The 12,384-nt window shown below is 40.3% G+C and overlaps 1 protein-coding gene across 3 annotated transcripts in view; it reads right to left on the minus strand.

The window, feature by feature from the left end:
• Positions 1 to 12,384, minus strand: part of ZEB2 (zinc finger E-box binding homeobox 2) — a 164,119-nt gene that overhangs the window by 2,655 nt on the left and 149,080 nt on the right. The gene's annotated exons all lie outside the window — the stretch shown is intronic.

The following is a 12,384-nucleotide window of genomic DNA, read 5'->3' on the forward strand; positions in this document are numbered from 1 at the left end:
GGCAGCAGACTGGGTTATGCCACTGGCATAGTATGTTGTTCCCACTCATGCACAGTGTGGGGGTGGAAATGTACCCAGGGGAGAGGTGTGCACTGCCTAAATTTAAAAAGTGGAGGGGGATAAACCTTGCATTATGGGGCTGTGTAAGAGTAGGGATTCCAGATAGGCTTTGGTACATTTACTTTTTCTAATCGGCTTCATGAGAATATCTTGGGACACCAAGCTTCTAAAGGAGTAAAAATAAAGATTTTGGAGGGGGTGGGATACTCTCAAATAAATTAGGGTTGTATTTAACTCACTCAGACAAGAGCTGTTGAAATTAATGGAATTAAGTTAATCAAATACATTGATTTTAATGTGTCTACTCTGTTTATAAGTTGGATACAACTGATACTCTTTAGGGGAGAATTCTATATTTCCTGCAGTAGCAGGGTAACAATTGTGCATTAATAGTGGAAAAAATTGCTTGCATGAAAAGCCCCCAAATAAACAAGAGCTCTATTTTTAATAGCTTTCACTTTCTGATATATTCTGCATATTGCTTTTTTCAACCTGAGGACAATAAAGAAAAAGTAACATGGAGTATCAGTAGAAAACTGGCCATGTCGAAGAGCAGCTGATGCCTGCAATAAAGTTTGATAAATATCTTATTTATTTACAATTCTACAGACTCTCTCACTTACGTTTTGTGCTTCTTTTTTGTCCTTTATTGAATTAAGGGCATCTGACTATAAACTAGGTTACGGTTACTTAATGATTCACTTTCTCCAGTTCTGTTTCATCACGTAGCTTGTGATTTTAGGGGTTTCTCCATGCCTCATATCAAGAAAATTATTCAGCTTTAACAATATCAGCTTTCAGGAATTTGTGAATGTTAAGCCTCAGTCAAACTCTGGAAAGCCCTTGTTTTCCTGAAAACATAGGAAAACTGCACCTAAATTAATTGTAGCTACTTTCTACATAAAGAATTTAATCAATCAATCAGCCAGTCAATATTATTTTATTTTAATATGATAGTTTGTTTGTCAATCAATTATCAGTCAATATTATTGGTTTGGGTGGGGGAAGCTAATCTAAGTTGAGCATTTATATGAGCATGGCCGGTTTTTACAATTAAATGGAAATCCTAGTATGGGAACAGTGAATTACCTTCTTTTTTACTCAAGCTTCTATCCTTTCCTCCATCACGCAAGTCATCCAAAACCATCTGAATTGGTACCACTAAATACCAGGGGTGCTACCCCCATGTCATTAAGAAACCCACACTAAGTGAACTAATGACACTTCCATGGTTGAGCTCTCCTTGGAAAATGTTGCACTCCCAGCTTTTTGATAATTATGAATAGTTTTCTGAAACACTGTGGCAAGCACAAAGCCTTTTATATACTGGTTTAACTATGGTAAATTCTGAGAGATACTAGATTAGATTATCCTTGAAATGCCTTCCAGTCCCAAGAGGCTCCAGGGTCTCAAATGTGTCAAAAATGAAATAGTCAGTTCTTTGGAGCTTTCTGTTTGAACTGCTCAAAATGGATGAACTCAATAATCAAAGGTAGTACAAATATTAATAAAGACATGAGACAATGTGAAGGGGAGTGTTGCTGCTGAATTACATAGTAGAAGAATCACTGCCTCACTGACCACATGCACAGAAACTAATTGTGAGGACCGAAAGAACGACATTTCTAAGAACTCAATGTTGAAGCCCTTAGTCAGGAAAAATTCCCATTAAACTTTAGTGAGAGAAAGATTTAGTTCCCTATCAGCAGCTACTGAGATTTGCTACATGAGCAGAATTGTTCCTCACTGGTAATTTTGGGAGAAGTTCTCTGCGAGTTGTCAGCCATTCACTGAATGCTGAAGTTCCCTTCTGCTGCATGACACCATTATTTCCACTGGTATTTCAAGCAGTTTCAAATCCAATGTCTGAAACTTGACACCCGTACCAAGCCTAAACACATCTGGTTGATTCGAGGCCACAAATAGCTCTGGAATGTCTTTGACACCTTCCATAACTGCCATACTTAAAAGCTTCATTCCAAAATAGAGCTGACCCCCCTCCTCCAAAAAAAAGCTTGTCAGCCTGATAGGACTGGGCAAAACCTAGAAATGTATGACACAATATTTAAAATATAAGTTTCATAACTGCACCAACTTATGCAGGCGAGTGTGTCACTTGTCACTGATGATGTCATGAACACCAGCCAACTGATTCTAGGGGATGGCTCTGGGGTATGGTGTGAAGACACACAGGGTGACCACTTTGTTGAAGCTAAGCAGGTCCGAGTCTGGTTAGTTTCTGGATGGACAAGCACCTGGGAACCACCTTGGGGTCCATGAGAGAAGAAAGGTGGAATTGAAATGCACAAAGCCAAACCAAAATTACACTAGGTGGTGCCTTAAAAAAAAAAGGCACACCTCTTTACCTTTATATTATCTGTTTTGTGATTGCTTTTTTTGCAATTGCTGTTTTTTATAACTGCTTTGAATGTTGTGCTTTAAATGGTTGTAACCTGCCTTTAGACTTTCAGGTGAAGAGCAGGTAATTAACTAAAATAATAGTTCTGCTTCTTCAGCATGCCTGATGTTTACATACTGGGCATTATGTAGTCACAGGGGCCGCTGTGCCTTATGTCTTAACACAAACCACACAACCTAAATATATTGTGGTTTTTGGTACATAGATTGCATCATTTTGGCCTGCACACACTCTGAGAGACTGCCTGTGCATGCTCTCCTATGCAGACAAGGGTGGACTTTCAGTGGGCAGGGAGAATGGCATTGGCAGGCATAATTACAACCCTTTCCCACGATTCCCCCATGCATGTCTGCACGGGGGTTCAAACTACTGGTAGGCCTAGAAAAATCCCAGCCTATGCTGTTTCCAGCAGCATAAATTCATGCCAAGGTGGTCATGACATCCCCTGGCATGCAGTTGGAATGTGCAGGCTTTGGCATTCCAACACAAACCACCCCTAAACGTGGACTCATGGCGGAACGCCAAAACCCAAGTCTGGGCTAAATCCAGTCTGTGCTGGCCGTTTCACATGCCTGGCTCACCCACTACAGCAAACCAGCTCAGTCAATGGCTTTCTCCCCCAACTGCTATGAGCTGAGATTCATAATAAGAATAGATAGCACAGCATGGAACTAGGAGAAGGGAGACCATGAGAAGGAAAACACAAGCCATATTGTAAACTTCAGGGCAAAGTCTACATCCAAATGGGGGCGGGGGTTGTATTAAAAAACTAATCTTAAAGTCGCACTTCAATAGCTGGCAAAACTCAAAAGTGCCCACTTCTGAGCCATAGGTGGACAAAGTCATTTGAGTAGGAAACAAAGAATGTGGCATTGCTTGCATAATTTAGCTGTGGTGTTTTGCAAATGTGCATGGCAGTTACCAGGATTGCTCAGGGCTCCAGGACATACCTATGTGCAAGAGGGAGACTCAGTGTGCAAGTATACATGATGGGAGCTGGAATGCTATCATATCCCTGGAATATACTCTTTCTCCAGTATTTTGGTAATGATAAGCATTCCAAACACTTCACAGGTATTCACAAGAATTACAATGACCCTGTAAGGTTGGCACTTATGACCCCCACTCTGCAGATGTGGGATTGAGAACTGAGATTTACAAGTAGTGACTAGCCAGCAGCCAGCTGACGTGTTTGGGGCTGAAGTACAGTTTAAACTTTCCCCCAGTCATTATGTAGTTTTATTATTGAGTTGCAGAACCCTAGCTGTATATGAGGTCCTTTTGGGGAAGAGCAAACAGATACTGTGCTCCTGCTGCTGTGAATGTAATGCAATGGGTTTTTTAAAGCTATATTCAATATTCGTGTTTGTTTTCTTTAAAAAAATAAATTTTGTTTAAATATCTGTAAACTGCAATTTGGACCAAATCTGAGCCACTTAGAACACAGACTTTTAAAACATTTTTGTTTCCTTTTTTATGTTGTTAGCCACCTTGGGCAGGGTGGGTATTGTAACTGAAACACAGGGTTAAGATTAACTTTAAATTTAATTAAATCAAAATTTGATTCCTTGCACTGTGGTCTACTTTCAAATGGCAAGTGTCCCAGTTCACCTCAAATGTTTTAGTCAGGATCTGTTGCTTGGCAGTGCAGTTAGAGTTATTCTTTGAAAGCCACTGATACACTCAGATCAAAGTTGCAGGTAACTTGTTTGATTCCCTCTTCTTGTTTTTGATTTGCTAAACAGCTAAGCTGAAGAAGAGCTCTAATGTTATTTCAGCTGCTCCTCATAAACTTTGTTAAAGGTATGGCACTACTATCACACGATCAGGGAGCTCACATGAAGCAGATAGTCCCAAATCTCTATTCCATGTGAACTTTATGCCAGCTGCACTCATCCACTGGGAAAGCACAATGCACGATTATCTCAGTTTTGTTGAAAAGGCAGCTGAGAATCCCTGGGCATGTGATAAGAACAGTGACTTTTATCCACATAAAAGTCATAACATGAGCAGGAAAATCAGTCATGTTAACTGACCTCAGGTGGACTCCCTCAGATGAAAGAGAGAGAAAAGGGGGGAGGGAAACCATGTCACATTTTAGAGGAAAATAAGGGGTTGTATTCAAGCGGTTGGGTTCCTCTGATCATGAGAGACTTTTTTTTCCTCCACTGAGGCTTCTGTTAATGGAAAGGAGAAGGAAGACAGTTTTCATAAATTCCTCCCTTTATCCTGCAGCCCCCACCCCCTGTGCCACCTTCAGTGCTGCTGTGGTCCCCCAACTTTCTTGAGCAGATGGGGGGATTAGTTAACAGCCACCTTCTTCCCCTTCTACTTACAAAAAAACCCAACTCCACAGGTTTAAAAATCCTTCCACAAGCAAAGGGACACCATTGGATACCACCCCCACCCCTAATACTATAATAAACTATAGGAAAACACTCCTAATTACTTTGCAAGCATATGGTGGTAAATGCCAGATGACTAGATGCTAGAGAACAGGATCTGATAAGGCAAAGAATAAAGAATGCCTCCAATGGCAACGGTGTTCATAACAGAAAGGGAATTAGACAAGAACTGAGAAATATCTCAGAAAGTATGAGATTCCTTTGCTCTCAAGACAATTATTCAGGCATAGTTTGATCAGGTCAGTGATGTGATAATAGCCACAGAAAGATGGCATTGCAAAGGTCATCCATGTCATTCTCTCCTGTACCTGAAATACAGCTTCTGGTAAAGCCCTCCCTTGACATCCCTATCCAGCCTTCGCTTGAAAACAGATAAAACAGAGCAGGGTGTTTTGCTTTATTACTGAAATGACTTAAACATACAAAGCTATAGAATGTGATATTATTTCAGTGTTTTTTTTAAAAAAATGATTGAACCCCCTATGAAGGTAGATAGATAGGTTCTTCAAAAGTTTAGTGCCTGGTGCCTTTACTTTTCTTCGTGAACAAGCCACAAAGAGATTTAGAGCCCAGTCCTAACCCGCAGATCAGTGCTGCTGGAGAGAATTAAGATTAGCTGGTGGTGTCCCTGCACTGGGCTCACTGCTGGGTGGAGGGGAAAGGGCTTTGCCACAGAAACCCCCACTGTGCCCATCAGGACTGCAGGCTGTTGAGAAGCTTCTGATCTGGGGTGAGGGCAGAGAAGGGCTGGACAGGAATCTGCTGGAGCCTAAGTCAATCCATTTGCAGGAGACATGCCCAGTGTGGGCTCCTGGGCTGTGTCAGTCTAGAGCTGGTGCAACAAAAAATATAAATAAATAAATAAATCCCCCTCCACCTACTGATCTGGCTAGCAGGAGCTGGCAGGGCTGCAGATGGAGCAGAGGATTTCGGCGCTCTGCGCCCCTCTGGCCCCTCTTCAGATTGCTCTGTTATTTGTTGTTTATTTGTTTTTTTCTTATATTTCAAACCAGCATGTATTCTTTAATGGCAAAAAAAAAAAATGCATGCTCAGTTTTGGGTTCAATTTGCTGTTTAGCCTCTAAATTTGTCCCAGCCTTATGAAGTGATTCTGTGCTTTTATCTCCCTGCGTCTCCCCCTCCCCCTTTTTAGGCCACTGAATAGAATCCAGCCCTGATCTCATTGGCTGATTTGACAATTCCGTCTCATTGATGGAGAGATGCCTTTGAAATGACCCTGGGTGAGATTAACATGTGAAATTATTTATGAGTTATGTAAGACAACTTAAACGATGATTAAAATACATACATGGTTCTTCACTACAAGTATACAGCAACGTCACATGGTCTACAACAGAGCAAAGCTTTAAATTGTCCTGATGTTTTCGTCAGGAGGCCTGGTATTGATTCTGTTAACAAATCTTCTCATTCTCCTTCTTTATCCCCTTGCTAAAACTCATTATTTGATAGAGTAAAGGTTGTTTCATTGTTGTATTACGATCGGAAAAGCACCAATGGGGGTGATATATAAATACAATTAATTATTATTATATGTTTAAAGATATCTTACACAAATATTTGTGTGTGTGTGTGTGTGTGTGTGTGTGTGTGTATTTGCACTGTGCTTTTATCCCACATCCTGACTCTCTTAGGATTTGCAATGAAAAATAATTATATCTAATCATTTTATACACAGCCACACACCCAAAGGTTTACAATTTCATTGCTACATATTAAAAAAAATGTAACAGCCCAAAGATACAGGCTTTTTGGGCTTAGATATGGGCAAACCATGTGTTTTGAAAAGCGATAAATTTTGTTATTCCAGTGATATAACAGTAAGTAGGTTTGGGGACTGAGGAGTGTGTTTGCAAAGAAATTCCAGACTTGGAAGGTACGTACATAAGGAATCATCTGGCAGCGGTTTGATTTTTTAAAGGCAGCTGATTGAAGCCACTTAGGGGTTTGGATGTTAGAAGTAGTCCCGGTGGAGCTGGATTAATGGGCAGAGTATAGTGAAGCGGTCAAAGGTGCGTTATAAATGCAATTTGGAGTAATTGCAAATACCACACTTGCTCTGTTGTTACAAAGAAGAAAGACTTCCATTTCTAGTGCAAATTTCATGAGCTTTGAATTTACTCCAAGAAACTGCATATTATTTAAGTATAAAAAGTAATCCTCATATCTGAGTTGAGTGATAGAAAATTATCTATAAACAGCATGTAATTTTTTTATGAATCAAGCTCTAAATAAGGAAAACTTGTGAAATAGGAATTCAGAAGAGCAGCAAAAGAGGGCTGATTTGCTGCTAAAGCTTGAGAACAATATTTAGTTTACCGAATCAATCTGGAAACAAAAGTAGTGCTTGCCTCAGCATAAAAGCTACAAAAATTATATATAAAAAGAAGTCTTAATAAAACATGCAGTTGGAAAGAAAAGAAGAATTAAAGGGAGGACGCCACCATGAAAGCTCTCGTCGTTTCTTGTGAATGATGAAATGGAGCATATCATTAACCAAGGTAACAAGGCCACAGGACTCCTAGGCATGCCTATGAAAATATTAATTTGTCCAATATGCAAAAATTCCTGCATATCTTTACTGCGGGGTGTGGGTGTAAATTTGTGCCAAAGGAATTTGCTGTGGAAAACTAAAAATGAAACGTCCATTGGGTGTTGGGAACTCCACACATAGGAATCTTTTGTCACTACTAGGTTTTTTTTTAAGTGGAGAATGAATGGTCACTCCATGCCACCAACTTGCTGTCACCATGCTTCCTTCTCTTTCTCAACCCCTTCCTTAACCGTCTTCTGAGCACAGCTGCCTGGAAGCTCCCAGAGTTGATATAAGGACAACTGTTTAGAAAGATGAAGGGAGAAAGGGTTTGGGGGAAAGTGTGTAGCAGTCGGAGGACCAAGACTGCAATGAACTTTCTCCCAAACCCTTTCTCCTGCCATCTTTCTAAGCAGATTGTCCGTATATCAACTCTGTGAGTTAAGCTAGGCTAAATTAATAATAATAATAATAATAATAATAATAATAATAATGACGACTGGCCCAAGCCACCCAGTGAGCTTTATGGCAAAGCAGAAATTGGAACCCAGATCCATTACCAAATCCTACGGTCCAAACCCAATATTATATCCACATCGCCACACTGGTTCATGCTATACGGTTTAGTCACTCCACGTTCTCATATGGCAACAAGGAATCAATTCAGGAGATCAAACAAGGAGTCATTGAAAGCTGCTGGTTGCTTAAATTTCTAATTTTAGGTTGCTGGCATCCAACGCGTTACTAATCTGCGTAGCAGAGTTAATAAAAAATATTTTAGTCTAGTAACTTTCAAATAATTATTTGAAAGACAGTGTTTTACATCTAAGCACTTCTGTTTGGCCCCCAAGGGTTACTATTCAGTGATAGGCTGTAGGAGACTTAAGCAGTCTCCTGGTCACTACCAATGACCCATTACCAATGGCCCTTATCAAACGGGACTCTTTGAGAATTAAAATATCTTGCCCTGACAGAAATCAGAATTAACTACCAATCCTAACTTCTGTTTCGTTTTCCCCAGTGGTGCTCATCCAACAGGTAGCATAAGGACTTTGAAATGCTGCTGGCCTTTCAATACTTTCTCCTAGCTCATTTGGCCACATACTACTGGCATAAGACTATGACAGAATGGGCTTTTTTGCAGGAAGCATCTCAGATGGTTGGATACAGTACACAGGGCTTAGATTTCTGTTATAGTATATCTAACATGTGAATTCCAAACTCCTTTTAATAATGACAAGAACAGCAGCAGCAGCAACAACATGGCTTCACTTTTCTAAAGTAGTGGAATCCAAGTCACAAAACTTGTGCCAAAAAAGAGACCTCAGTGTAGTCAGGAACCAAGGAGAGGTAAATCACTTTAAAATCACAGGGGAAAATCACAGGGGAAGAGCACAGATAAATAGAAGTGTATGGCATGAGCTAGTCAACTGGGCCACTGCATAAGTATTAGCTTCACTGCATTGTGTGAAAGCTGTATATGATATAACTGGTTATAAGGCGACAGCATCAGACCATTCCAGAACAGCTGACCTACAAAGAAGAAAAGTGTGGACTGCATCTTCAGACAGATCAACACTTTGGCTTATAAATCTATGCCCATTATTTGTGCTACTCTAGAAAGACAGGATAAGCACTAACTGTCCCCAAAAAGATGAGGAAGGGATAATGATTCAGGCACTGAAAGCAAAGGTTAATTGCAGTTCAGAGAGTCTTGCCCCGAACACAGAGTGAAATTTCTCATATATATTAATAGACGAGACAGCCATTCCATCGCTCTGGCTTTTTCCATAACTTTATCAGTTTAATTTGCAATTCACTTAACATTTACAAAAGAGGCCAAAGAAGAAGAAGGAAAAGAAGGAAAAGAAAAAGGCGAATGGCCTTTACATTTTCTTGAAGTAAACTTTAGCTGCGTAAATATGCAAGACAGGTAGTGGAATAAGAAGGGCAGGCTCGTGTTAGTTTGCAAGTATTCCCCCTTAACTTACCACTACTGTGCTGCTGTTCCACCAAATTAGATTAAGGTCACAATACTATAAACACTTGCCTAAGGGTAGGTCCCATTTAATTCAGTTGAACTGAGTAGACATGCATAGGATTGCATTCGTAATCTGATTAAATGGCCTTTTACTACTCTGACTAAAGTTAGGATAAAACTATATCCTGATGTTTCCTGCTATATGAAGACTGCTTTTGCTGAAGTTCACAAAACAAACATGTGTCAGAGATGAAGGAAACTTAAATCCAAATCTCTTAACTCCGGGACTAGGCAGTTCTATTGTGGGAGTGATTCTTCTCTTCAAACACTTTTATTTGTGCTAAAACTTGAGGCAGAATCTCACAGAGATATAAAATAGATAATGGTCAGGAGGACAGGAGTATTACAGCATTGCACATAAAGTCTTCCTTGCTTGTTTAAAATCAAAGCATATTATCAGCTTTTTTTTGCAAATCAAGGTGCCTGACTTGTCAAATTTCCAGCCTTTCAATTGTCAGCCTATGACTGTGGAGCTTATGGACCACCGACTTTACGGGATTCAACCATATGTCCAGATCCCAGTATATGAGAAGGCTAGCTCTAACATAAGAGGTTTACGGTAGTAGTGTAGCAAACCATAATATTTGCAGATGGCTGCAATAAAATCATTCAGGAGAGGAAAGGTGCAGGGATGTAAAGCCTGCAAAGCATTTCCTCCTCTTCAGCCATACAAACAATTGCATCTGAGTAATGCAACGTAAGGAATATGCACACCATTGAACCAAACAAGCTGGTGGTCCAAAATGCTACTTTATTTCCCCGCACCCCTAATCCCACGAGTATTTAAACTTCCTTTTTATTTTCTGCATAGGATTTAGCTTAAAGAGGCAAGGAAAGAGTACTAATGTTGTGGAAGACCTTTTATTCCTCAGTTTCAAAAGACTCAAGTGAAAGATTTTGTGTCTTTTAAAAGACACAGCAATCAAACGGGAGTAAACAGTGTTGTTTTAATACAAGATGTTTTGGATCTTTCTTCATTATTCTTATTTAGGCTTAGTTAGGATTTTGAACTAAGAAATATTGAAAAATACAGTAAATCACGGGCACAGTTAGGCCAACTCCACAATTTATGTGGCAATCATTATTCTCCATCAGATGACTAGTGTTACAGTGCATGTCCCTCACACATGCTTTCCATGTTGGCAGACAATTTTATTATTATTATTTATTGAATTTATTTCCCGCCCTAATACCCGGGGGGGGGGGGTTCTCAGTGTTCTTATTACATATAAACAAACAAAGAAACAAAATACAAGGGTAGAGCCACCCTTTGCCTCATTCCCCACACCACACCCCAGGTGTTAGGACATTGTCAGTTCAGAACACAGGTGACCAGACTGTGACAAATTATATGCCCTTTTCATGATTCTGTCCTGTTTGGTGACTGACTGCTAATCAGCCGTTTGTCATACACACTTGCCTCTGTTGGTAAAAGTGTGCATGGCAATTAGGGCTGGAGGATTTAATCCATTGGGTAAGTGATGCAGGAAAGACCAGAAGCACCTGCCACTCATGAAGCAGGCTGCCCTGTATTCTGGAGTGTATTCACTATTACAAAGTGAAGGACTATTAGGGGAAGAGTTTTTAAAGGATTTGAAAAAAATTACACACACACACACACAAACTTTGTTTATAAATTTGAAGTGAAAGCAAATTTCCCAGATTTTGTAATGAATGTGATTTATAAATGCATAAAAAGCAAAGAGCATGCTTGAAGGCATAAAAGAAGATCTATTGAAATTTACCATTTATTCTGCTTATTAAATAGAGGTGAATGATTCCCATTCCCACTATCCTTGTCACAGATCCAAGACTAGGAAAACAATTAAGAGATGAACTATTGTTAGGAACCATCTTACTGTTTGGGTTCATGCACATGTGTGTGTAAGCTAGACATGTGTACTGGAAGAGAAGACAACAAATACTTAAAAAGGGAAGGCAACAGTATTTGTGTTAAATTACCTATATAGAAAATGAGCTAGAGCTTGACTAGATCTGATTTTCCTAAAGGGAGATTCAAGTTTCAGTCTTTTTCAGGTACTTTTTTACCCTAAACTACTAATCTCTGGATAATTCTCCATGTCTAATATAAATAGCTTTTAATTTTTGTACTCTATAAGGTAAGATGGGGCTCACTGAACTGTTTCTTCTTCTTTTATATAAAAAGCACAGGGCCCTTAAATTCTTATCTTTCTGCTTACAGGCAGAAGTCCCCTGGACCAGTTCCCACATCATCAGAATCTGCAGAGTCGGAGCTTTGGTCTTCAGAGATTCTTCCCTTCAGCTCAGTAAGTGAGTACCTTTCGATCTACCTTGCCAGCCCAAGGCAGTGCACCAGGAGAGAGGCCAGAAGGCAAAAAGATGCCCACCTGCACACCAGAGTGTTGGCTCTTTAAGGAGTGTAGCTTTCAAAGAAGAAGATCGAGCCTAAGCCTCCCTCCGGTGTTTGTTGCAAGATGCAAATGCCATGTGGGCCCTTTGGAAGACTCCACCACCTGGGCACAATTTTGAAGGCAGATAACCTTTTATTCTAAGAGGTTAATAATGCCCTCATCACTTCTTACAATGAGAAGAGCACTCTATACTAAAGGCAGATTTTAAGGTCTGCTTCTCGCAATGTAGCCATCACAAGAATGCCATTTGAAACTGGCTTTGTGCAGCAACTACTCTGTTAAGGCAGTTTCAGGGTCAAAGTGCAAGTAGATAAATAGGTATCGCTTCGGCGGGAACGTAAACGTCGTTTCTGTGCGCTGCTCTGGTTCGCCAGAAGCGGCTTAGTCATGCTGGCCACATGACCTGGAAGCTGTCTACGGACAAACGCCAGCTCCCTCGGCCAATAAAGCGAGATGAGCACCGCAACCCCAGAGTCGGCCACGACTGGACCTAATAGTCAGCGGTTCCTTTACCT

The sequence above is a fragment of the Podarcis melisellensis genome (genome assembly GCF_964234715.1).
Source record: "Podarcis melisellensis genome assembly, chromosome: 1".
Classification (NCBI taxonomy): Eukaryota; Metazoa; Chordata; class Lepidosauria; order Squamata; family Lacertidae; genus Podarcis; species Podarcis melisellensis.